The sequence below is a fragment of the Mixophyes fleayi genome, chromosome 8 (assembly GCF_038048845.1).
Source record: "Mixophyes fleayi isolate aMixFle1 chromosome 8, aMixFle1.hap1, whole genome shotgun sequence".
Classification (NCBI taxonomy): Eukaryota; Metazoa; Chordata; class Amphibia; order Anura; family Limnodynastidae; genus Mixophyes; species Mixophyes fleayi.
In genome coordinates this window covers 88,789,573-88,817,517 of record NC_134409.1, presented here as the reverse complement: position 1 = coordinate 88,817,517, position 27,945 = coordinate 88,789,573, and the positions used below count along the sequence as shown (strand labels likewise).

At 44.8% G+C, this 27,945-nt stretch overlaps 1 long non-coding RNA gene across 2 annotated transcripts in view; it reads right to left on the bottom strand.

Annotated features, from left to right (window-relative positions):
- Positions 1–501: 501 nt before the first annotated feature.
- The window catches only part of LOC142099422 (uncharacterized), a 72,274-nt gene continuing 44,830 nt past the window's right edge, over positions 502–27,945 (bottom strand). The window contains exons 2-4 of one of the 2 annotated variants that reach the window (XR_012678544.1): positions 2,554–2,616; positions 1,334–1,569; positions 502–1,011 (exon numbers count right to left, since the gene is read on the bottom strand). This is a non-coding gene — a long non-coding RNA (uncharacterized LOC142099422). Of the gene's footprint in view, positions 1,012–1,333; positions 1,570–2,553; positions 3,512–27,945 lie in introns of those variants that run through there. The other variant, XR_012678543.1, reaches the window with a different exon arrangement.

Here is a 27,945-nt window from a genome sequence, read left to right as displayed (position 1 = left end):
AACCTTTAGAGCTTTACTCTGCAGATCCAAGCCGTGTTTACATTAAATATTAAACATTGTGTGGACTATAGAGACATTTAGTTCTGGTATGGATGCTTTGTCAGCTATGACACCACTAAATAGTTAGTGGGTCAAAACGGATAATTAAACATAGACATAAGGGCCCCAGAGTCATTGTGGAACTTAACTTGAGACACTTCCTATTTCAGTCTCCTGTCCAAAACCATGTTACAATGCAAGGGCTTCTAATTAGTTTTTGGTTTGCCACATAAGTTAAAATCTGACTGTTCATGTACCACACAAATAATTGCTTGCTTATTTGTACACTGAATAATCATGTTGAAATTGATCTGCTGCATGAAAAAACAGTCAGTATTTAAATTGTGTGCCTCAGCAAACACTATTTTGCTGCCCTTGCATTGTAACAAGTATTGTTTTTTTACAACCATAATAGAATATGCAATCTCAAAATAACAACCACATAGTTTAGTTAGTATTACCAATTTTATTTATCACACAAATCTCATATTTTCTAACATATATTAAATAGATTTTAACGACAAGACATAAGAAAAAATGTTCATTTTTTTTCAGCTTCTTATATGGGATTGTATGTTTGACTCCGGCTCTGACTTCGGGTTACCCGTAATGTAGAGGAGTCAGATGAACCAGCCAAACTTGCAAGGGGAACAGATTGTGTCCGACGCTGTGAAGGTGCAGGGTCATGGCCGGGGGGGGGGGGGGGGCAGGGGGCGGGGCAGGGGCACGACAAGGGGGTGGCAAAGGCACGAGCAAACGAAAAACAATAAAGACGGGCTAGGTTTGGATCAAGGAGGGGGGAGTCAACAGACGCACCAGGGAGGGAGGAGTCATCAGACACACCAGGGAGGGAGGAGGCAACAGACACAACAGGGAGGGAAGATATGTCCAGGGGAGGCCCCCCCAGTTCCTGCCGCATGCTTATGTACCCGCACTATTTTCGCTTTTAGGCGCCCTTTATAGTCGGCCCATCTATACAAATGACAAAGATCATGCCGTGAAATAGCAGCTTACAAACAAAAATGCAACTTCATTGTGTACTTTTGCTTTTCACACCAAATAAAAAAAAAAAAATACACTGGAAAATGTGTGGGCCTTTTCCAGCGTGGGTAATGTTGAAAACTGAACATGTTAATGTGACCAAGTCGCATGGTGATTTTGTATTTCAACTGAGGGCCTGATAGAGAAATGATTTACAGACACAAGGTGGGTGAAGCTCACAGTTGTCTAACTACTACTATGGTTACAGTCATCCAACTTAAATAGTGTTTTAGAACAAACATTAGATTTGTACCGTTTCTGCACTTCCTGCGTTCTACGCACGAAGAGTGAGATTTCATTAATGCTTTGTGTTATTTCGGACCATTTTTTGCCGCGCTCATGCCCCGTTATCTGTCGCTCGTCTGTGTGAAAATTCTGGATAACTTGGTCAACAAGTACTTCAAGCTCCTCTGGTGTGAAATTGTGCTTCCGCCTGATTGGCAGCCCTGGGGCCTGCTCCGAGCTGGGGCCTGCATCAGACATATTGCTCTTGAAAGGAAAAGGAGTGTGTTTATTGGCAATGCAAACAGTCAGGTGCAATGAAACATTGTAGGGCCATCCACCCCCTTAAAGTTAGCATTTTGCTAACTCCAACCTATGTATCAAGCACATGCACCTTAATCTAATAAACATTGTTGTTTCTATATATAACCAACAGTCACTTAGACCACTGTATTTTTAATTCATTGGGCTATAAAAACTACTTCAACATTCTGCTAATACTACCATAGGCAAACTGAGGGGGTGTTTCCTAGTACCTGGAAACCCCCCTCCAAGCCTGGGGCACTGTATAATTGAGGTGGCTGGACCCTGCTCCTGCTTCACACAGCTCTGCTTGAAAAGGGAGAGCTGTGTGCACCTAACAGTAGTGCATGCATCATTGCCCATGTATATTATGGGGATAGAAAGAGATGGAGAGCAGCCAAGCACTGTCTAAAATTATAGCCACGCCCCCATGCATGCTGCTCACGCCCACTGGCGGGGTGGTGTGGAAACCGCCATCTACAAATCCTGCGTTTGCCCCTGACTACCACTCTCCGCTTGCTATTTTATTACATTGTTTATCACGTTGTCAACACAGTCAAGTCACTTATCTCCCATTCTAAATCCTGAGCGGAAACCCAAGAATGTGACTTGAAATGTAAGGTGATTGTCAAATACAGCCACCACCAGGATTAATAGTGTAGACTAAAAATGTGTAACTTTTTCAATTCATCCAAATAAGTGGCTAAATACATTTGCAGTTATGTGACTATCAATGCTATATGCAACTTTTTAGTGTGTTTGTTAGGGAGAAGGTCATTAGCAGAGTGTAGCAATAAATTGTATACTTTGGCTGTTTGAGACCAAGGCCACATTTTTAAATTTAAGTGTCAAGCAAAGTCAGACATATTTCATCCTAAAAAGCTGCCTCCGTTATGTGAGTCAAACATTTAGAATAGATGTAAATATATCTGAACATTTTTTACTTACAGTTTGCTGGTTTGGTGAAATACAGCACACAAATATTATCTGGAACAGACAGCTTGCCCTGGCCTGCCAAAAGCAAATGAACATGAATGAAAGACAAGGTCAGGTAATGTGACCATCAATGCTATATTCAACTTAGTGTTTTTGATAGGGAGGAGAGGTTAATAGCAGAGTGTAGCATTAAATTATATACTTTCCATGTACATTTTGAGGCCAAGACCATTTTTTGGTACTATTTGGCTTCAAGCAAAGTCACACATATTTCATTTTAAAAAGTTGCCTCCATTATGTGAGTCTAACATTTGGTATATCTAAAAAATATTTGAACATTTTTATCTTATTGTTTGTTGGTTTGGTGAAATACAGCATACAAATATTATCTGAAAAATAAAGCTTGCTCTGTCCAGCCAAAAGTAAATGAACTGGACTGAAAGCAAAGTCCAGGTGTGTTTTAAAGCAGGATTGTATTAATAAACCAGGTGTACACTCTTCTTCCTAATTGCAGAGCACAGAGTACTCGTCTCATCGGCGACGGCCGCCATGGTTTTGGTGGGAGAGGCAATAATTATACACACAGGTGTCTGAAAGATCCGCGTGTGACGTGAGCACGCCCATACGTGCTCTGAGAACCAATCAGAGCGCAGAATACTGCAGAGGTGTTTTTTGAGATTGAAAATGAGGGCTAGCATTTTTTCGCGTCGTGAGCTCCGTGTCCTCACCGAGGGCATGGATAACGTGCCCTCAGGGCGCTATATTACCAATGAGGTAAAGCTGTGGGCCTACTATAGGGTATGCTCATACCTCCGCAGGCGCTACAATAAGAAGCACACCATCGTGCAGCTGGAGCGATCTCCGCCGGCGTCAGCCCCAGCTGCTCCAGGAGCTACACACGGAGATTATAAGAAGTGAGTTCTCTATGAATCGCCAAAACCATGTGTACACATATATCATATATATATATATATATATATATATATATATATATGCCAAACATGGTGTGATACCATCAAAAGTAAGAGTCACATCAAGACACTCTGGAGTTAATTATTATTATTATTATTATTAATATTTATTTATAAGGCGCTACAAGGCATCCGCAGCGCCGTACAGAGACAAACAAAATCACAATACAATGGGAGACAGCCCAGTACAGTAAACACAGCAACTCAGTACGCTCAATGCACAGCTAGAGAGGGCGGGGAAAGGGGAGGGAGGATCCGAAAACGACGGGGCCCAAGAAGGGGGGCGCGGAAGACAGGGAGACCCCCAGGGGGGAGGAGGGAGCGAAAGTGGACGTGGGGTGGAGGACCTTTGAGGAGGAGGGCTAAGTAGCTGGAGAGCAGAGTTAGAAGTGGTGGAAACAGGAGGAGAGATGGCCCTGCTCAGAGGAGCGTACAATCTAAGGGGAGGGGTGGACAGACAGAGAGACGCAGGGGAGAGAGGGAGAGTAGGGGGACAGAGGCAGAAGATAAGGTAGGAAGTTAAGTGGGAGACAGAAAGGCTTTAAGAAAAAGGTGGGTTTTTAGGGCCCGTTTGAAGCTGGACAGATTAGGGGAAGTTCTGATGGAGGGAGGGAGCTTGTTCCAGTGGAGGGGGGCAGCGCGGGCAAAAGGTTTTAATTCAGACAAAAGCTGCAGAGTGACTAATTCTCCAGGGATTAATTCTACCAGGATAACAGCACCTTTTGAACTGCACTCCACCTCTTCAACAGGGGGTTAACAGTTAAAACTTCATACACATTAGTACAATTTAATATAGTGCATGCATAATAGAAACAACTTGTGAGAGGATAATACAGTGATTAGCTTCTCAGGGGTATACCCTTTTGATAAAGTCTCGCTGGAGACGAAACGCGTTAAGGAGGTTCTGTACTTGGTGAAAGCTGATGCGAGGAGGTTCCCATATGCCATTTCCAGAGAGACTCTGAGGGGACTACCGCAAGTGTTTTCTATGCAGATAAGCCTGTTTTATTATACCCGATGTACGGACATTTTATTGATTTTTATGGATGTAGGCTGTTATTAAACTGGATAATATCCTCTAATAAGCCTGTTTTTATGAACACACTGCATTAACTCTATTATTGATTTGGAGTCCAGTTGTGTATTACTTGTCTAAGAGGACATTAAAGCTCTGGGGGCACTACCCCTGAGAAGCTAATCACTGTATTATCCTCTCACAAGTTGTTTCTATTATGCATACACTATATTAAATTGTACTAATGTGTATGAAGTTTTAACTGTTAACCTCCTGTTGAAGAGGTGGAGTGCAGTTCAAAGGGTGCTGTTATCCTGGTAGAATTAATCCCTGGAGAATTAATCACTCTGCACCTTTTGTCTGAATTAACTCCAGAGTGTCTTGATGTGACTCTTACTTTTGATGGTATCTGTCACACGCCGGACTCCCGCTGCCTCCCCGGGAGCCGGCGGGTGTACCCACTAACTACAGAGGCCATCCCCACCAAGACCCGCTATTTCTTTCACTTACCTGGTCCACGCTGCTGCAGCTCTCCAGCGCTGTCTCTCCCCCTTCTTCCGTTCAGCGCTCAGTGGTTCTGCGCATGCGCAGAACCGTCTAACTGTTTTATGTGTTCTCACTGCCCTCTATTGGCTGTCCAATTGGAACTGCACTATATCTACTTCCTCTGACCAGAACTCAATGCTGGTTCTTTTAGTCAGTCCCTGACTTTAAGATTGGAAACAGCTCCTGTGTTTTTGCTATTCCCTCAAGCTTCCAAGCTACGTCTCTCCAGGGAACTCACCTCCAGGTGACTACGCTGCTAGCATTCCGGTAAAGCACTTCCAAGTGGCGACACTATCTTTTCCTGCTAACCAGCTCCCTAGTGACTACTTCGCTGAACATCCCAGCTATATTTCCTCTCTCGAGTGACAACGCTGCCAAACCTCCCGGCTAAACACCGCTATCAAGTGACAGCGCTACTTCTACCTGATTCTACGCTCCGTCTGCTGTGTTCGCTGAGAACTTCTCCAGGGGACCGCGACCTGCAAGTGGAAGCCGCAAAAGCCCATATTCCCTTGCGGGAATCTCTGGTGAACACCTTTCACTTGTTAGACTCCGCGCCCCTCGCTGAAGTAACGTCAATCTCGGCTGAACTATCAGGATCCAGTTGAAGTCCCTTTGGTAACGTGACATTAAGAACCAGCCATCTCAGATCCTGATAGAGAACCTTCCGCCAAGGACATGCTTCAACACCTGGTTGGAAGAGTGGAGCGTCAGGATGCAGTTCAGATACAACTTCTGCAAGGTTTGCAAACTCTGGCTTCCCGTTTAGACGCCTTACAGGAGACCCCGCCTCAGCCGGCTGCTCAACCACAAGCAGTCGAAGTCCCTGCTGCAGCTGCTTCCTCTCTGCGTTTGCCTACACCCTCCAAATTTGATGGTGATCCTAACTCTTGCCGAGGCTTTTTAAATCAGTGCTCCATCCAATTTGAGTTATTACCTCAGAATTTTCCTACTCCCAGGTCAAAAGTCGCTTATATAGTCTCCCTCCTATCCGGAAAAGCCCTGGCATGGGCCTCGCCTCTTTGGGAACGTAATGACAATCTCCTCAATGATGTTTCCGCCTTCACTTCGGCATTCAGGAGGATTTTTGATGAACCGGTGACGAGTGACGTCCGCTGCTACTAGCATCCTAAGACTACGTCAAAATTCCCGTTCTGTGGCTCAATACGTTATTGAGTTTCAGACCCTAGCTTCCGAGCTCCAGTGGAACGATGAGGCTCTTGTTGCTGCCTTCTGGCAAGGGCTGTCAGATAAAATCAAGGATGCCCTCTCTTCTCAAGAATTGCCACCCACCTTAGATGCCCTAATTTCTCTCTGCAACCGGGTAGATCTTCGGCTTCGGGAAAGATCGTCCGAGAAAGACCTTCCTAGACTGTCTACCTTTCGTCTAGCTCCTCGTTTTCAACCACCAACATCTACGGATGAGCCTATGCAACTGGGGCGCTCCCGTTTATCTCCGGATGAAAGAGAGAGAAGAATGAAGAATAAACTATGCCTATATTGTGGAGATCCTGGTCACCTCCTGGCTTCATGTACCCGGCGTTCGGGAAACGACAAACCCTAGCCTGCACTGGAGAGGTCAGTCTAGGGACTCTTACTTCCTCTCCAACTTCTTTTCCAGATCTAACATGTTCTTTCCCTGTCACCTTACATTTGCTTTCAGGGCCCCAGTCGTCCAAGGCCTTGTTGGATTCTGGAGCAGCCGGGAACTTTATGTCACAATCTCTGGTTACTAGGCTAGCGCTGCCCACTGTTCCGCTGAAAAAGCCCTTGGCTACTACGGGCATTGACGGTTCCCGTCTCCCTAATGGTAGTATTCTTAAACGAACAAAACCCATCTCCATGCAAGTTGGGGCTCTCCACTGGGAAAAGATTTCCTTTCTCGTTCTCCCACTAACCATCAGCCCAATCATTCTAGGTCTACCATGGCTTCATCTACATTCACCCCATCTGGATTGGCCTTCATCACAAATCATTGCGTGGGGCTCTGCCTGCTCTCGCCAATGCCTAACACCAGTCAAACCTCTCGGCTTCACACAGATTCCTTCAGAACCCACCACAGTTATGTTACCGCACCAGTATTCTTCCTTTTCGGATGTCTTCTCTAAAGCCTCCTCTGAGCGTCTACCACCCCATCGAGCTTGGGATTGCCCCATCGATCTCATTCCGGGGAAAACTCCACGAGGTCGAGTCTATCCGCTCTCACTGCCCAAGACAGAGGCTACTACACTCTACATCAAGGAAAATCTGCAACGTGGTTTCATCAGACCTTCCTCCTCACCCGCCGGGGCCGGGTTTTTCTTTGTGAAAAAAAAAGATGGAGCTCTCCGTCCGTGTATCGACTACAGAGGCCTGAACTCCATCACTATTAAAAACCGCTATCCCATTCCATTAATCACCGAACTCTTCGATCGCATTAAAGGTGCGAGAATCTTCACTAAACTCGATCTACGCGGAGCTTACAACCTGATCCGGATTCGCTCTGGGGATGAGTGGAAGACGGCTTTTAATACACGGGACGGCCATTACGAATATCTAGTGATGCCGTTTGGCTTATGTAACGCCCCAGCCGTTTTCCAGGGGTTTGTGAATGAAATCTTTCGCGATCTGCTATATTCCAATGTAGTAGTATATCTGGATGACATCTTAATTTTCTCCAAAGACCTTCCCAATCATCGTTTACATGTGGCTGAAGTTCTTTCCAGATTACGTACCAACCATTTGTTCTGCAAATTGGAGAAATGCATATTTGAGGTCCCTAAGTTGCCTTTCCTGGGCTATTTGGTTTCTGGATCCGGTCTACAAATGGACCCGGGAAAAGTTCATGCTATAATCAACTGGCCCCAACCAACTACACTCAAATCCATTCAACGTTTTTTGGGTTTCTCCAATTATTACAGGCGCTTTATTGCTGGTTACTCATCTGTGGTGGCACCTCTGACAGCTCTCACCCGAAAAGGGGCAAACCCGCAAAATTGGACCGCAGAAGCATTGGAAGCGTTCCAATTTCTCAAAAGAGCCTTTTCATCGGCACCTATCCTCCAGCAACCCGATGTCTCTCTTCCTTTTTTCCTAGAGGTGGATGCATCTTCCACCGGTGTAGGAGCAGTTCTTTCGCAAAAAAGTATTCAAGGCAAGTTCCATCCCTGCGCTTTCTTCTCCCGCAAGTTCCTGCCAGCAGAGAGTTATTACGCCATTGGGGATAAAGAACTCCTGGCCATGAAGTTGGCTCTAACTGAGTGGCGTTATCTTCTAGAGGGGGCTCGTCACCCGGTTACGATCTTCACGGACCATAAGAATCTACTCTATCTCCAGTCAGCCCAATGCCTGAATCCACGTCAAGCCCGCTGGTCCCTCTTTTTTACCCGCTTTGATCTGCGGGTCACCTTCAAACCCGGTATCAAAAATAAGAAAGCGGATGCATTATCCCGGGCTTTCCCAGAAAATTTGGGATCAGACACCTTGCCGGAACGTCCCATCCTGGACTCCAAATGCATTAAATTATTCTCAACTTCCTCAAACCCCATTCCCCCCCAGGGAAAAACATTTGTTCCTCTTCATCTACGGAAGAGCCTTCTTCACTGGTGTCATTCTTCACGATTTACAGGTCATCTTGGCTCTCGTAAAACATCCGAACTACTCTCTCGACAGTACTGGTGGCCCAAATTCCACTCCGAAGTTAAAGATTTCGTGGCTGCCTGCCCTACCTGTGCCCAAAACAAAATTCCTCGCCAGGTTCCACAGGGGTTACTTCAACCTCTTCCACTACCTACCAAGCCATGGACCCATCTTAGCATGGATTTCATCACTGACCTACCTCCAGCTAATAAATTTAATACCATCTGGGTTATTGTGGACCGTTTCTCGAAAATGGCACACTTCGTTCCACTCATCGGCCTTCCATCCTCAGCATGTCTAGCTCAACATTTCATTAAGGAAATCTTCCGACTACATGGCTGCCCCGCTGAAATTGTCTCGGATCGTGGGGTACAATTTGTCTCAAAATTCTGGAGATCCCTTTGTCATCTTCTGGGTATCCGTCTGAAATTCTCCTCCGCATATCATCCCCAGACCAACGGCCAGACAGAAAGGGTCAATCAGGATCTGGAGACGTTTCTCAGGATATTTTCTTCAGCCAACCAGAGTAATTGGGTGGATTTGCTACCCTGGGCAGAGTTTGTTCATAACAATTCCTTTCACGAATCCACATCAACCACTCCGTTCTCCGTGGTATTTGGAGGCCATCCGCGTATGCCAGAGTTTTCAGCCCTCCCCCCCACCCAAGTTCCAGCAGTTAACACTCTTCGACAGGACTTTCTATCCATCTGGTCTCGAGTTCGAAAGGCCCTTCAGAAATCCTCTACTCGCTACAAGCTGGCAGCAGATAAAAAACGCAGAGCTATTCCTCTTTTGAAGGTTGGCGACAAGGTGTGGTTATCTACAAAGAACATCCGTCTTAAAGTGCCCTGCATGAAACTTGCTCCTCGCTACATTGGTCCTTATAGGATCATTCAAGTAATCAGTCCCGTGTGTTTTAAGCTACGGCTACCACCCACTCTACGTATTGCCAATGCCTTTCATATTTCCTTATTGAGACCACTCATCATTAATCGGTTCTCGGTTCCTGTCCTGTAACGTGACAGTATCACACTATGTTTGGCGCTTCTCTTTTTGTGTTTTTCTACATAGGTTTTACATCTGCAATTGGATGTTGTAGCGGAGCTGCCTACTGTATGTGATCCACTAATTATTAATCACGTAGTCACGTGGAGCTCTAGATTGTTCACTAAGCGCCTGTTTGTCTTTCTACTTTTTTTGATATATATATATATATATATATGTTTGAAAATATGATCAGCCTAATCACCTGACATGGCCTACATGACAATGTGCAAGAACACTATAAAGGTCATTCCCCTCCAGTGCACTCAAAATGCTTTGGCTCCTGTCTCCTACAATTTTCTGCTGACAATGTACTGATCTAGACGTATTTGTCAGAAACTTCAGAATATTAAGGGTGTTTTTTGAATCAGGCTTTCCAACTCTTTACCCGAGTGCTGAAACTTGCTGACCTAACCTTAAAAACAGATTGGAGTGGCAGATATGTAGTTATTATTGACCAAACATTTAAAATGCAGTTTTGAAAACCCAAACACCTTAGCGTTTTTACAAAATATTTGAAGGTCCCATAAGTTGCAAACAGATTACATACTGTACTAGATATAGCTAATGATTCATTATTTAACTGCCTAGTTACAATGTGAAGTAGTCCCAACAAAGGCTGATTTCCAAAGAATACTCATCATCCAAAGTATTTGAGATCCCTCCACTAATTCAGTGGTCCTGTACAGAGAGAACTAATTGACATCATTACCAGCCCCATGGGAGTTTGCAGACTTAAATTCCCTAACATTTCAAAGCAGACTACTGGCAATTTGTCCAAAAACCAATTTATCTGCCCAGTAGTATGTTTGGGCAGTGTGGTAGTCGACACATGCAAGTATGGAGCAAACCGCCAAACTCCACACAGATGAATCTATAAGCAGAACTTGAACTCCTGACCCCAGTGCTGTGAGAGCAAAGTGCTCACCACTAGGCCACTGAGAGATTCAACATCTCTATAAAAAAAACAAAAATTTGTGACAGGTCATGTGAAATGCTTTGTGTTCATCATGTTTAGCTCCTTGCTTTGGTAGTAGCTAATATTTGTGTCTGCTGGCAATGCTAAGTTTATTAAACATGTATGATCACCTGATTGTCATAATACTATAGGTTTATTAAGCTGGTGAATGTGTTAACAATACCCTGTTTTTTTTTGTCTTGTTTCCAACAGACCGGGCACGTTTGGAACGGCGGCAATGCCGCCGGCCGGTGGTGGAGACGGAGGAGGAAGAGAAGGCCGAGGTGGACCAGCGGCAGCAGGTGGCAGGCCAGGCGGAGGGCGAGGACATCCAAATGTGAGTTTGTGTAAACCATAAAAGAACAGCCACAGTCATCTTAACACATAGGCACGCAGGGCAGGGGCAACACAAATGGGCCCAAGAGCCTTGTCAACTTGTCAGTATATTATTCTTTTTTTCTGTGAAATCAAATCGAAACCAAAATATTGTTACTTCCTGTGAGTGGTTTTGTAGGTAGTGCCCCACTGTTGTGCTTTGCCCTGGGGCCTAAAATTCTGGTAAGACAACCCTGTCCACGGCCCTCTCCCCGGGGCTCAGCAGAATGTAGTACATCTATCAAAATGCTACTCCAAAGCCTTATCAACGTCTAATGTGCGTCCAAATGGTTTTATAGCCAGAGGCCTAACGTTTTAAAGTAATGTAACAGTACGCATCTCTAGTAAATCCTGTTTGTTTGTCAAAATAAGCTTACATGTATTTAATGTTTTTGTTCTGGTTTCTTTCAGCACACATGGAGAAAGCTGACAATTGACCTCACCCACCAACCTTGTCTGAGATGAGGACAGAAATTTCTTCATCTTGGGGAAAAATCAAGTACCTCCAAAAAGACCAAGAAAAATGTTTGGAGGAGCTTGAGGCCAAAATGGCCTATTGGTGTACATTATATGAATAGTTTATGGGGTTTTTTTTTTGTTGTTTTTGAATGTAAATAGTTTTAAACATTAATGTACAGATGTTTATATTTGTTAATATTTCAAAAATTATATACGTTTAACTAAAAACAACCTTGGTGTGTGTGTCTTTATTCATCTAATTATCCTACATGTAGGTGTAAGGACAAAAGAGATTGTGTATAATAATCCAAAAAGATTAACATTGAAATAAGATGGTTTGTTTAGAACACCATCATCATTTCTCTAGCAGATAAGGTTTAGATTTGCTCTTTGCATGTAATCCAAAAGGAACATGTGCCCTCCACCAACAAGCCGCCCCTATAAGAGGTATTGCATCTGTAGGCTCTGTGTGCAAGATAAAGTCCAAAAGGTCAAACGCCCTAGCTAGTTACCAATTTCCACACATCATGTGTCATTGTAGTGATAGTCCAAAGTTACGTTCAAGTGTTAGAACAAAGCCAGTCACACATTGAAGAGAACATCGAAAGTGTGCAGAAGTGCAAGCGATGCAAAGCTCCATGGTACTGGAGTGTGGTGAGCGTCCTGTTTGGATAAAGCTGAGTGCATGACATAACCTGTACGCCGTGGATCCAGATGAAAGTCGTTTTGCAGGCAATGTTGCATTTTACTCCAAGGAGGCTGTCCCCTACACCCCCCCAACACTTAGTCCATTTGTAGTAATAAATGTCAGCATGCACATAATAATGTGCATGTGAAGTGTGGGCCCTGAGGCTTTTTTAACGTTCCTCCCAAAAAATGATTTTTTACAATACAGGATAAATATGAGGGCATATTTTACAATGTGGTTGAGCGTGTAGAACAAATCAAAATTACAACATCAAACCATTGTGTGAAGTTCATGAGTTTCTTCTTAGCATCATGATTCCAGTCCACACATTTGTTATGGGTATGCTTGGTACTTGAACTCATGGCTGCTGTGTTGTGAGTCCAAAGTGCTAACCAGAGAGCTACCTGTGAGATTGCTATTTTGTCGGTAATTTGTGTGTATAATGAGGAGGAAGAGTACTATGAAGTGTCATTTGCCTGTGTAGCATGCATGCTGTATTGTTGGTGTTCTTCGTGTATTCTCAAATCTGAGGTTGTGCTAGTGGGTAGGTGTTACACTTTTCCTAAAGTCACTCATGAGTTCTAATCCAGACATAAACCTTTATCTGTGCTGGAGGTTGTATACACTTGTGTGTGTGTGTGTGTGTGTATCCTTTATGAAAGAGTATGCTATGCATTTTCCTGAAAACCCAGATGTATTAATAGTACAACATACATTTGTAACGAGTCATTATGTATGTGCTTTTGATGTAGCCATATCCATGCAGTATTTTGCGTACTATGCGGCAATTTGAAATCCAAAACACAGAAAGGCCTTCAGCAATGTGTGTTTTTGTTAAAAGTGTGTGTATTACACTAATTAATAGCACATGAAAAACATCGGTCAGAGTGTACCACTTCATAGTTAGTTGCCACAGATTATTCCATGCAGAGCTATACCGTGAAAATAAGCCACAGGCAGTATGTTTTTTTTATGTGTGTAAACAAACTATTCGGCCCTCCCACATTGTGCGTGACGTATACATTGCTTAGCTTCCCGTCAATCAGTTGCGATCCATCGCTTGTGCTTGTACCTTGTGTCAAGATCCGCAGGTGGGTGTGTTTTATTGCGTTTGCGCTGCTTATTTCTGTGCCTTAAGTGAAGAAGACCACAGGAGGGTGTGTTTTTGCAGTTTGAGGTGCTTATTTCACTCGCGTAAGTGTCTGCGTCACTCAAAGTATGCAATGCAGATACGTATGCGTTTGTGTACCTTCATGAATCAGCCCCAAGGTGTCCAAATTACGTCGTCAGATCAGTCTGAAAATAACAAAAGAAACTACGCATATAGCACAGATGCTATACACAAAACAAATAGAGGAAATGGAGCTGTCTCTAGCAAGCAAATTTGACCACATAAGTTCATTAGAGAAAACTTTAAATGCCGTGGTGTGTGTGACTACTTCACAGCTTGAAACATCGGTGTCTTTACCACTAAACATGCTGACTGTGATAACAGAGGACTCTAATGTAAAGCCGTTATATTATTCTATCAGAGCTCTGGAGGGAGACGCACCAATGACAAGTGAGCAGGCGGCGGGTAGTGAGGAGGGGGGGTTGCAGGTTCAGTGGCTAAAGACGCAGCTGGATCAGCTCCCTCTGCCCAGACCTCTGTCCCAACGGTGGGACATCAGGTGCGCAATGAACCTGAGGTGGCGGATGGTGCAAGGGCGTGTGGTGCAAACCAATGGTAATGGGGAGTGGTGAGCAGTGTGTATTTGGCAAAAGCAGTGTTCCGTTAACTATGGGGAGTGTGTCTCGGGACGGAGCGGCTACTTCCGTTTCCTCCGATGCGTCACTTTTGATTGGCAGTAATGTGTCAAAATCTAAAGTAATGTCTCTGCAGTCTGCCCCAGGTACAGAATGTTTATTAGATAAAACCACTTTGTCAGAAACACAAGCAGTTATTGTAGATTCTGTTTTCGGTCCCATTAAAGTCTTAGAGAGGTACCGTGTGGCTATAGTTGCCATAGAAACCGCAGCCAAGAGCATGCCAAATATGTTTTTATTTAAAGGTATGGGTGACAAAAATAAACAATTCGGCAGAGTAATGCTGGTGAAGGTTCTGGTATTAAATTACCTGTGGTGAGATCAGCAGAGCAGGAGAAGGATAAGAATGTTGTACTTCCAATTTCTACACCTACTATATCTACTTATGCTAGTGTTGTGACAGGTCAGGCAGGAGGCAGGGTAGGTGGTCCCCAACCAGGTGTGGGGTCTGGCCAACCTTTTAAAAGGAAAAATATGGTGCAGTTAAGGTTTATGTGTAAAGATTCCCTTCCACCAGCGAGACCTGAGTTTCTGGATTCTTTATTTGATAGTTTTGGGTTCAGAGCAGAAGACCTCTTTGCTTGTATACACGGGGTCCGCAGAATCTAATGTTGGCTTTCAAACATACCATGGATTACAAGCTTTTTGGCTTAAGTGGCCGAATTGTAAACATTCTGATCCCTGGTGTAATTTTAGGGCAGTACCGATTACCAGACAAGAAAGGGTTAAAATCACTATATTAGTGAGAAATGAATCCATACCTGTTGCAGATTTGAATTTTTGGTTAAAGAGGTTTGCAGATACTATAACATCGTTGGTAAAAGTTCCGGACCTGAGCCGGCATGTCTGGGGTGGCGGGTGGTCTGCCACAGTGAAACTAAAGAGTACGGAGGCTGGCACTGCGCATATTCCATCCTCAGCCTTTATCGGCAGAGATCGCATTCGATGTTTCTATCCTGGCCATGTTAGGATGTGCCACAGCTGTGGGGATTTTCGTCACCTTAGCATGAACTGTCTGGTGACTAAGCGTGGCTATTGTGGGGGCCTGGGGCACTAGGTGAGGTCGTGTAACATCATTATGTATAATCTGTGTGGTTTGGAAGGCCACCCTTTTAGCCGGTGTCCACGGGCTTTCCATAATGAGGTTCCGGACAGTGAACTGGTTCGGGTTGCGGAGCAGGTTGAGATGGTGATAGATAGATCTGAAGCACCTGATCCTGTTCTGTCTGTGCCTGATACGGTTCCATTGGTAAATCAGCAACCTAAGGTACAGGAGGGGGAGCAGTTTGTTGTGCAAAAAAAGTGGGGGAATAAAAAGAGCAGTAGGGCTGCTAGGGAGGAGCTGGTACTGACTAACAGGTTCTTAGTATTCTACAGTAATGAAGAAACAGAAGGGGAGGTCATTGGGGAAGAAGATGGTAGCTTAGTCCTGAAACCCAAGATAAACAAATGTAAAAAGAAGCAAAAGTCCTTAGTCCATTGTGATCCAAAAGTCTTGTATATAAAATCAAAGGATAAGAGGAAGAACAGAGTGGTGGATTCTGTGGTCAGTAAACGAGGGAGAGATCTACTTAAAGCATTGACAGACCCCAAAGCTAGTATTAGCTTTGTAGGTAATACTGATCCCCATTCCCTTTCTCTTTGTTCACCTGCCCTTGAATCCACTAGTTCCCAGGGTCCCATTCTTTCCAAGGTTTTCCCTAGTTTGTTAGTTTCTACAGTGGAAGTCCCTTTGGCCCCTCCCATTCCCTGGGCTCCCTCTCCCCCAGATCCTGGAACTTCTCAAATATCTCCATCTATGTTCGGTACTAACCTGGTTTCTGTAAAAAGCAAGTTGGTAGTGGGTAATAATGTGTTACCAGGGGTTGGTATGGCTCCTGCGGGTGAGGTGGTGGGTGAAGGGGAAGGGGAGAATGTTGTGTTGCTAGAAAATGATAACATTACACCTGGGGTAAGTGTGAAAAGACGGGTTCCTCAGAGGAGGATTCCATCAAACAAGTAAAGAAGTAAGCTGGGTCCTACTTTCTATAACTCAGAAGGATGGATTCCCAACCTGTATGTCACGGGCACTAGGAGTCTTTGCCCAGGATATCACCAGATGATGATGTTACCAGAGTAGTGTGGGTTACACAGTGGTCCTATGGTAGCAGGGTGACTAGCGGAACATATGACTCAGCAGATGGTGAGCGGATGCAAATAGAAAAGTCAATGACTAGCAGCAATCTGGTTAATGATTAGGTAGATATGAACACGAGGATCTTGATGGACGTGAAGAAGTGCAGGAAGGTAACGGGGAAGTCAGTGGTCTGCGGACAGCAAGTTGTACCACTGCTTGTAGTGAGAGGACTTGTTACTGGTGCAGGTAGGTAACTGGGAGTCAGTGGTCTGCGTACAGCAAGTTGTACCACTGCTATAGGTGGGGATAGGTACAGGTGTCGATGAGTGGAAACAGAATGTAGACACTGAGAGCACAAGGAACTTGATCCCAAACAATATGCACAAGTCTATGTTGGTGTGGCAGGCGCTGCTTGACAGAGACAAATTCACTACTGGAATCCAGGCTAATAGCAGAAGGTCAATTAGCATATGTATCTCACAACTGAACAAAGAGGTAAACTTCCCAGCAGATATGCGGAGTAATAACACAGTCTCAGGGAGATAGAGGATTCCGTGGGTAAGTGGAGGACAGTCCAAGCGGATATGCAGTAAACGAATACAGTCAATAGAAAGTAAGCATACAGCGGTTCAGTTGAACAGGCTGTCCACGAGAGGATACAGGAACAGCTGAGCGGCTGCACGCCAGCACGAGTAAAGAAACCACAGGTGAGTGGTATCGGTAATCAGGGTCCGGGTCAGCACACAGGCAGAGAACTTGACACGGGTAGAACAACGATGAGCAATGCAGGAATCACTGGAGATAGCGAACACGAGTAGAACACTGGAGGTAATAGCGGACTGGAAGCCGCAGATGATTAGAGCAGGAATCAGCAGGGAACTGAAGACATAGTAGAACACGGGAGACTTGTAGCGGTCTGGAAACCGACAGGAATCAGCAGGGAACTGAAGACATAGTAGAACACGGGAGACTTGAAGCGGTCTGGAAACCGGCAATGAGTTGAGCAGGAATCAGCGGGAAGCTGAAGACACGGAGAAGTACACAGGAACACCTTCAGAGACTCACAGGGAATGAGACTCCAAGATCAGGCAACGAGGTAATGAACACAGGTGCTTTAAATAGGGAGCGTTGCCTGATCAACCAATTAACTAAAAGCAAAGGTCAGAAGAGTTCTTAGGAACTGCGCATGCGCAGACCATCAGGATGGCGGGCGGCCACGGTTCAGGATAGGTGCTGGCAGGAATACTGGAGAGCCATGCACCAGTGAAGAGGCACTCACAGTCCGGTGAGTGACACTGTAAAGTTTGCGACCATTAATAAAGCATCAGTATTGTCCGAACGTGCTCGCTACATGGTCTTTGATTTTTTACAGCAGGGTTGAGGCTGATTTTTTATTTTTGCAAGAGACCAGAATAGGTCGCTTAGCTGACCTGCATAAGGCTAAGAGAGAGGGGAGGATTGGGCCTTCATACTGGTCTTTTGCGGTCAAGCTGTATGGTGGGTTGGGGGTCCTTTTTACCGATATGATAACTGTCCAACGAGTTATAGAACTCCAAGTAGGTAGATGTATGATTTTGGATGTCAATCTGAGAGGACACGACCTGAGATTGATCAACATCTATGGTCCATAAACCAAATGGGAAAGGAAGTGTCTTTTCAGGGAGATAAAGCCATATATTTTTCCGGCCCGGCAGATAATCTTTGGTGGTGACTTCAACACTATTATTAGGAACAAAGACAGGGAAAGTTCAAGTACTTCTCTGGGCTATGACTCAATTTTTCTAGTTAGTATGACGAGGCAGGCGGGTCTGGTGGATGTGCATATTCGACATTCTCCAGACCTCACGGGTGTCACTTATTATAGGCGTATTTGGAGGTCTAGAATAGATAGGTTTTTCGTTAAGGAGAGCTAGAAAACTTTGGCTCCAGAGTTAAAGCTGGTAGAGTTCTCTTATCACGTTTACCTGAGTGAATCCTTGAATGCTTCAGGGACTCTTCAGAAAGGTAGGGGCCTTTGGCGCCTGAACTCTAAGCCCCTAGAGGAAGGTAGGGACTTCTTTGAATCCCAAGAGACACTTCTGGAGGCAGGTTGGAGTAGGTCAGAGTGGTGGGAGGTATTTAAAAATAGGACCCGGAGTTTCTTCAGTGACCTGGTAGCTAGAAACAGCTTGCTAAGAGAAAATACCTATTTGGCATTGAGAAGAAAACGTGGATTCCTGATCTCTGAACAGGAAGATGGTGGGGAAATCTCCCGAGTGAATTCTCGGATGAGAGAGGTGCAATGTGACCGGTTTTCTTCCTTGGTTCTGGAGAGGGACTACGGGAAGTACCACACACCCGACCCTTACCTGAACTGTAGGAAGTCGGTAGTTATGAAAGAGGTGAGGGGCCTGTACGATGCGGAGGGTGTTCTCAGGGAGGATAAGGAGGGCATCCTTGGTATTGTGCAGTCTTTCTACTCTGATCTCTTGTCTGAAAAATCACTAGACAGAGAGAAGATGGACCATTTGCTGAGGGAGACACCTGGTCTTGAGGATCTCAGCAATTCGCTTGAGTCTTTGAGCAGCGAGATAACGTGGACGAAGTCAGAATGGCCATAGACGAGTTGTCTAAAAAGAAATCTCCAGGCCCAGATGGCTTAACCTCCGAGTTCTTTAATATCTTTGTGGACATTCTGGCTCCGCACCTCCTGAAGGTTTTTAATGAGAGCCTGGAGAGAGGCTTATTGCCCCCCTCAATGAGGGTTTCCGCACTTATTTTGCTGTCCAAAGGGAAGGATCGATTGCGTATTGAGAACTGGCGCCCCATAGCCCTTCTCAATACCGACAGAAAGATTTTGGCAAAGGTGCTTTTTAATAGACTGATGCAGACCTCCGGTCAAATGCTTTCCCCCTCACAGCATTGCACTGTGAAAGGCCGAAGCACCTTCAGTGCTGTCCTGGGGGTCCGGGAGGCCATTGAGCGGAGTCGGACTGAGAAGTGGGGAAAGTATCTTTTAGCTCTGGATCAGTCGAAGGCCTTTAACAGGGTGGATCAGGAGTACCTCTTTTTCTGAGCTATGGTCTTCCAGTGCGGGTGGTGAGTTGCATTTGTACTTTTTGCAAACAGGCCGAGAGCTTCCCTCTTGTAAATGGTTGGGTAGGTCCATCCTTTGTGGTCAACTCTGGAGTAAGGCAGGGTTGTCCGCTGATTCCCCTCTTGTATGTGTTTGCAATACATCCTTTCATTCGAAGGATTGAAGACGGCTCGATAGGAGGGGTGCTGTTGGGTCCGGAGTGTCCTTTGAAGGTGGTGGCCTACGCGGACGATGTCACTGTCTTCTTGCCATGTCCTGCGGAAGCAATAGTTTTAGCAAGTCTGGTCTGCAGGTACTCCGAGGCCAGTGGCTCGAAAGTAAACCAGGAAAAGAGTGAAGTTTTCTGGATGGGGAGGAAGGTTGTCAGTTCGACCTTCCGGACAGCCTTCCCCGGGCCAGTAGCAAGATCAAAATTTTAGGAATTCAATTCGGACCAAGTGATTATGTCAATCAAAACTGGGAGATAAAACTGGAGAAAGTTTCTCGGAAAGTGGAGAGCTGGAGGAGGTGGAAGCTTTCTCTTAGGGAAAGAGTAGATCTTGTGAAGACCTACCTGATCCCCGAGTTTCTGTACATTAGCTATTTGTGCCTTTTGCCACAGTCTTTATGGTCTAAAGTGTATGCAGTTTTCTTCCTTTTACCTTGAGGGAATAGGCTGAACCTGATCAAGCGAACTGTGACCTACAGATCGAGGAGGGATGGTGGCCTGGGTATGGTTAACCCAGTGCTGTTCTTTCTAACAACTTTTTTAAAGTTGCACCTCAATAGTCTCTTTCTTGAGACTCATCCTCAATGGGTAGGTGGCTTTAGGGTCTGGGTGTATCCCTTTTTTAATGTTTGGATGGAAAGTGGCAGGATGAGAACCTTCTGGGTCCGTCATGGGTATCTCCCGACCTATGCATCTCTGGGATTGAAAGTAACAAGGCGTTGGGGCCTGGAAGCAGGGGAGGTCAGGATCTCCTCTTGGAGGGAGTTGTAGAGGAGAATCCTGCACTCTCACTTCTGGGTTCAGCTGTCACCGAGGGACTGCCAAGGTGATGTGTTTTCGGATGGTCTTTCCTTGGTTAATTCCGGGAGAGTTCCTTTGAAGTTTTGGGACATTGCCTAGCTCTCTTTCCATGGGAGACTCTATGTGAGAGGGAACCTGAAGTATGGAAGTGCCGATGATCGTGGTTATCCACGGGAGGAGTGTCAGGGGAAGGAGTAGACCATGGACCACTTCTTTCTTGAGTGCCCCTTTGACATAGAAATTTACAGGAGACTTTCCAGGACTTTCGGCATCCCTTGCCTTTCGGGGCTTAGTTACCCTGAATGGGTCTATGGTGCTTTCAAGGATAGGTGGCGGGATTTTTATTTTGGCATCCTTTTTTTAGTTACTTTAGTTATTAAATACTTCACTTGGAACTTTAGGTGTCAGGTTTCCATCAGACAAAAGGTCCTTCCCTGTGAAGTGGTGTTGGGTGACATTCTCCATGAGGTGTGGAATTAAAGGCATATGGAGAAGCGTCGGATGAACAATGCAAACTGGGTCAGACTCTGGTGGGGTCTGATGCCTCCGTAATGGGGTCACAGTCCGGTGGCTTTCTCTGTCTACGGCTTCCTATCCTTTTACCGCCCCCCCCATGATTTTCAGAATAAATTTTTCAAATATGGCTTTGCATATGTCTTGGTTACTTCTTCCTTGCTTGAGTTGGAAATGTTTGGTATAAGGGTTTGTATAGGTTTGATATGATGTTATGATTTGATTTCTGTTGTTCATTTGGTGTAGGCACCCTTTCTGTTTTATGTTATGTTTTATTGATTATTTATTATGAACTTAAGCTGGAATTTTATGGGGCATTTTCCCCTAATATATATTTATGTTTTAAGCTTTGGGTGCCACACTTGGTTCAGATTGTTTATATAAGGTTGTAATATTTAAATAAAAAAATATATCCAGCCATCGCATAGTCCATGGGTGTCCTCCATTGTATTGGTTCCCAAGAAGAACAAGGCAACGCGGTTTTGCACGACTACCGCCGATTGAACAAGGTGACCGTGTCTGATGAATATCCCCTGCCCCGAAATGACGCTCTGTTAGATGAGTTAACTGGAGCAAAGTATATTTCCACCTTTTACTCGAGCAAGGGGTATTGGCAGATTCCGCTGACCCCGAGGCTCAGAAACAGTCGGCATTCATCACCCCATTTGGTCTGTTTGAGTTTAAGTCCATGCCATTTGGGATGAATAATGTGCCAGCCACCTTCCAGCATGTGGTTGACTACCTGCTGGAAGGGTGTAAAGGCTTTGCTCAGGCGCACTTGGATGACATTGCCATTTTCAGGGTTCTCCTGCCAGATGGCCTATTTGATCAGAAAACTGCTAAACCAAGAGGTGTGTTTTGCCACAGTTGAGAAGTAATGTTTGGCGATTGTGTGGGCACTGCAAAAACTTCAGCCTTATTTGTATGGATGACATTTTATTGTGTTGGCTGATAATAATCCTTTAGTGGCTACAACACACCTCAGAGGAAAATGGCAGATTGTTGCGCTGGAGCCTTGCCCTTCAAATGTATGACTTTTACATAATTCATAAGCAAGGAAAGGCTCACAGCAATGCGTATGGTCTGTCTCGGCAGGAAGAGCCAGATCCTCCAGGTCACCCCGGTAACCCTAAGAACTGCGGGACCAGGAGCCAAGTTTTTGGAACATGACACGCTGTTTGTCCGCATGGACAAGCAGGGGAGGAATCTTCTTATCTGGTTAATTTATGGTATACATTTATTTAAAGGAAATAGCGCAGGGTGCTTATTTATATAATTGCAAATTATACTTAGTTTTGATATTGTGTGTATGTTGGTAAAGGAGATATCTTTATTTCAAAGACCAGGGAAAGAAATTCGTTTGTTATAACTTTGCTAGAGGAAATGTATTATTACTGAGGTATATATCTGATACAATAAGCCTTTGTTGAGCAAGTCTTTTGTGCATTTTAGAGTAGGGAAATGACTTGTTTGGGGTTTTCTAACTTTCTTTTGCAGCTATCAGAAGAAAGGACCCATGTTAATCTAATGTTAATTAGACCTTTTGATGTGTGAGGGTCCAGGACCTGAAGGCACAGAAAGGTCTAATTAAACTTGCTACTAGATTTCCTGCCTCTAAAATAAGAAGCAGGAAATCACAGCAAGTTTTAGGATATCACATATAAGTGTAAATATTGTTACCTTTGCATAGCATGTAATTCCATGTTTGGGTAAACAAATTGCATAATGATTTTAAAAATAGCTCAGACCTCAGGGTGCTGTCTTACCCTGTGAGGCTGTGTCCAAATCTGTATAAAAAGCACTGTCTTGTATTGAAAATTGTTCTTCTTGCTTCATCTGACCTGCTCCCTGGTACCTTCAACCAGGTGAGCAAATAAACATCACTTGCTTCAAAGACCTGCTTGGAAACTTCTCTATCCCTGTGACCTACAGATTAGACCCAAAATCTAGTCCGTTCATGGCTGTTTCTCTAGTTTGGACCCATTATCCAGTACCACCGCTCTACCCGATACCCAGCAGCTCTGGCCAGTGTGATAGGTCAGGGGGGATCCATCCACAGCAAGCCTAAGTCATAGGAAGAGGTCAGGAGTACAAGCCTAGGTACACTTGCAGCATCAGTTACCCAGAAGAAACCCGGTACTTGATGCAGGTAAAGGAGTCCAGTGGTGGCAACATTTGTAAGCCTCTCTTACTGCTGTTAGAGCGCGCATTTAGGATAACGAAAGGGAATGGTGGCAAAGTTAGCCCAGCCGGTTCCCAGCAGCAATAGACAGGGTGGCATAGGCGATCCATCCTTTTACAGCGTTTACTTATACATGCCACAAAGATCTGCTCTGCCGTACAGGGTAGAAGGTAAATAGATCACATAAACAAACAAAAGTTCACAAAAATGTATATATCACAATTAAAACTGAAAAACATAGGTAACAAATACATATTGTAATGCAAGAAGGGTAACATAAATCAAGTCATATTACAAACGCCAATTACCTCAAATAACCTCAATGGGTAAATGTATGATCCTCTGATTTATGTAAGTCGCCAGAAATAGGCGGCTTTGCAGTGAAAATTTAAAGCGGCGATGGCTTGTAAAGGCAAGTTTGCCTTTACAAGTAATTGTAAAGGCATGGATCTCAAAGGTATCTTTGTAAAGTTAAAGATTTTGTACCTTTCTGTCTGTTTATATGTATAGACCGGCGGTTCCCAAAGTGTGCGCTGCTGTCACCGGGGTGCCGCGGGCCAGCCATAAAAAAAGAAAGAACACAGAAACTTAGTAATCCGTTGGGCGCCGGGACCCAGCAGCCTCCTTTCTCCCGCAGCTGTCACATGGGGACAGAGAGCAGAGGAGGGGGACAGAGGACAGAGGATGGGGACAGAGAGCAGAGGATGGGGACAGAGAGCAGAGGATGGGGACAGAGAGCAGAGGAGGGGGACAGCGGGGCAGAGAATGGGGACAGAGAGCAGAGTAGGGGGACAGAGGGCAGAGAATGGGGACAGAGAGCAGAGGAGGGGGACAGAGAGCAGAGGAGGGGGACAGAGAGCAGAGGATGGGGACAGAGAGCAGAGGAGGGGGACAGAGAGCAGTGGAGGGGGACAGCGGGGCAGAGGAGGGGGACAGAGAGCAGAGGATGGGGACAGAGAGCAGAGGATGGGGACAGAGAGCAGAGGAGGGGGACAGAGAGCAGAGGAGGGGGACAGAGAGCAGAGGAGGGGGACAGAAGGCAGAGGATGGGGACAGAGAGCAGAGGATGGGGACAGAGAGCAGAGGATGGGGACAGGATGGGGACAGAGAGCAGAGGAGGGGGACAGAGGGCAGATGATGGGGACAGAGAGCAGAGGAGGGGGACAGCGGGGCAGAGAATGGGGACAGAGAGCAGAGGAGGGGGACAGAGGGCAGAGAATGGGGACAGAGAGCAGAGGAGGGGGACAGAGAGCAGAGGAGGGGGAGAGAGAGCAGAGGATGGGGACAGAGAGCAGAGGAGGGGGACAGAGAGCAGTGGAGGGTGACAGCGGGGCAGAGGAGGGGGACAGAGAGCAGAGGATGGGGACAGAGAGCAGAGGATGGGGACAGAGAGCAGAGGAGGGGGACAGAGAGCAGAGGAGGGGGACAGAAGGCAGAGGATGGGGACAGAGGGCAGAGGAGGGTGACAGAGAGCAGAGGAGGGGGACAGAGCAGAGGAGGGGGACAGATCAGAGGAGGGGGCCAGAGAGCAGAGGATGGGGACAGAGGGCAGAGGAGGGGGACAGAAGGCAGAGGATGGTGACAGCAGGGCAGAGGATTGTGACAGAGAGCAGAGGATGGGGCAGAGAGCAGAGGATGGGGACAGCGGGGCAGAGAAGGGACAGCGGGGCAGAGGAGGCAGACAGATGGCAGAGGAGGCGGGCAGAGGATGGGCACAGTGGGGCAGAGGAGGGGCACAGTGGGGCAGAGGATGGGCACAGCGGGGAAGAGGAGGGGGACAGTGGATGGGGACACAGCGTGAAAGGGGCAGTGGAGGGGGACACAGTGTGAGAGGGGCAGTGGAGGGGGGACATCGTGAGAGAGGACAGAGGAGGGGGGACATTGTGAGAGAGGACAGAGGAGGGGGGACATCGTGAGAGAGGACAGAGGAGGGGGGGACATTGTGAGAGAGGGCAGAGGAGGGGGGACATTGTGAGAGAGGGCAGAGGAGGGGGGACATCGTGAGAGAGGGCAGAGGAGAGGGGACATTGTGACAGAGGGCAGAGGGGGCAGTGTGAGAGAGGGCAGTGTGTCTGGATGCAGAGGGGGCAGTGTGTCTGGATGCAGAGGGGGCAGAGTGCCTGAGGGCAGAGTGTCTGGATGCAGAGGGGGCATTTTTGCATACAACTAAATAAGTATTTCTGTCCTGACCTAAATACTTATTACAATTTTTTGACCCAACTACTTCTAAAACAGGACTGCTCAATAATTATTTTGGAGGGGTGCCTTGAAAAAATTTGGAGACTCTAAGGGTGCCGCGAACTGCAAAAGTTTGGGAACCACTGGTTTAGACAACTGAGCGAAAGGATGTATGAATCATTTGTTTAGATTGTTAATGCAGTATAGTGAAGTAAATGATAGATTGGTATATATTTAGCTATTTACATATAATGGGGGCTGTCATTGTATGTCATTCTATTTCCAACTATTGGCTTGTTTTAAGGAGTTATAATTACAGTTTGGACACTCCAGCCTGCATATTTGAATTTCCAGACAGGTGGATATCATGCAGTCCATCACATAACGAATGATTTAGTTAGAGAGGGGGTGAGCTGGCAACTCGTCCCCTCCAGGTACTATTTGAATTACTAACAATGTCCAGATTTGGACTTGATATTAGTATGTATAATATATATAATATATATGTAATCTTTACATTTGATTTGATAATCTGGTAATTATTGTTTTTACCATGTTGGACAACCCCATCATAATATACATTTGTGTACATATTTTATATGTGATATGAAGGTTAAATAAGTTTGTAGATAATAACGATATAGTTATATTCATAATTTATTTTATTTATTTTATGTTAAATAAATGTTTTTTAATGATTGTGGTAAAACAAGGTATTAATATCACCTCAACCAGTCTGCACCTCGTTTCTCACAAATTGTGGACTATAAAAATATTTTTCTAGCCTTCTGTTTCCCCATATTTGTCAGTAATATTTAAACTTGTATATATTCTATTTGAAAGTAGATATATGTCTGCCAGCATGTTTTTCTTATCTTGCAGACTAGTCCATTGTTTCAGCCTAGGCAAAAGGATTATTGTCCACCAGTCCTGTATGAATGTACATCACGCCGGGAGGTCTTATGTATTAAGATAGGGAAAAGGTCCACAGACAGAGGTCTATGTTTAATTACAGAGGACTGCATTGTGTATTTAAATGTAATGTGTCTGGATTGTGATCTCTCCTGTTTAAACAAACTCTGCTCTATAGCCACAGAACAATACCTATCCTTAATTATATCAAGAGTGGCTCATCTGCTATCCCGTTGTCGGTATGTTTACCTGTGAAAAGGTAAACACAGAAAAGGACCAATCAGGCAGGTCCTGAAATTGCTGAGGAGGACTGCCTTCCCATCCAATCAACGCGTTTCGAATCAAGAGAATCTTTATCAAGGTGATAAAGAATCTCTTGATTCGAAATGCGTTGGTTGGACGGGAAGGCAGTTCTTTGGACTATCTGGAGATTTACTACAGCGCTTTGACAGAGAGGGCATTGGACCCGGTTGAAACCACTGCATCTCCCGCGCATATACATGCTGTTTTATTTTCCTTTTGGTACGCTTATAGAAGCACATCAATGGTTGTTTTAATATATACATTTTTGCAATAAATGGTATTATGCTATGATCCTTTCTCTTTGTGATATGTTGTCATCGTTGAGATAACTTGGAGGAACAGATCATCTCCATCTTCAGATGTATTATTACGTGCTGTGTTTCAAGAATCCCTCTTGTAAGCTTATTCCCTGCGGGGATTCCCTCACGTGGTGGAATTCACTATCTGGCACCTTAAAGACACTTTTGGAGGAGGGACTAAGCCCCCAGGGATATTATTTGAATTTTATTACTTATTAGTTTGTTGGGAGTCTACTGCTCTATGTATGTTCATTGTGTGTTACAGTTATCCATTGATCGTGGTGCTGGCATTTAATTTTATGTGACCCATTCAGCGCTGTGAGGTATACATTCTGTTCATATTTATGGTTTTATTTTGAGAAGCAGGTGGCTTTTCATGTATGTCTCGGGCTGCTTTTTGGGAATACATTAGCGCCCATTCTTGATATTACTTTGCCCTTCCAGTCTTTTCATTCTGACACAATTGCATGGAAATTCAATAGATATGAAATGTCCCTTAACCAATCTGTTTAAATATATGTAGTACTAGAAAAGTAGAAGTACAACAGGAAGATGCAAAGTGCACACCGTTATTTTGGCAAGACTCATTACCCAGCACTTCAGAGGTGGAAGATATTTCTTGGCCTTTTGAATGAAGGAAAAGCTGTGCACCCTTCCACAAACAAGCAGCACACCAGTAAATGCACATTATTAGCCCATTGGTCTCATTACTTAAACCCATCCTGCAAAATTTTATCTTATTACTGCATTTCAGTGCAAAAATCAGTGAGCTTGTATTCCTTCAGATACCGCCACTTTGGCCTGCAGATTAATGCACTCACCGGTAAACTTTGGCACACTTGCAATATTACTCTTAATGTTATTCTATATATTTCCTCATTTAATTTAACTTAATTCAATTCACAATCCACACCTAATAGATCTTCACAACTCGTTTATAGGATTAATTTGTCATGTGTTGCACATCATTTAGTACTAAGATTTGATTAAGTTGAATTTGAGAATTGCATATCTAGGTTTTATTTTATGACCATGTTATTACTTTAATTTTTGCAATTTCTATATAATTAAAAACAATTTTGTACTCAAGAAAAAACACTGATGGAAATACTTTTCGGGAGATTTTTCTTTACCAATTATCATAATGAATGATTCACTCACAATTCACTTTTTTTATAGTATTATTCACTAACTATTTATCACTTCATTTTATTCCCAATTTCACTATTTTGACACACAGAGGTTTGTTTACAAGTTTCACTCAGTATAACCACGATATATTCTGATTCTATATCACTAAAGTGATGAGAACCAATGTTAAAAATTTGTTTAAATT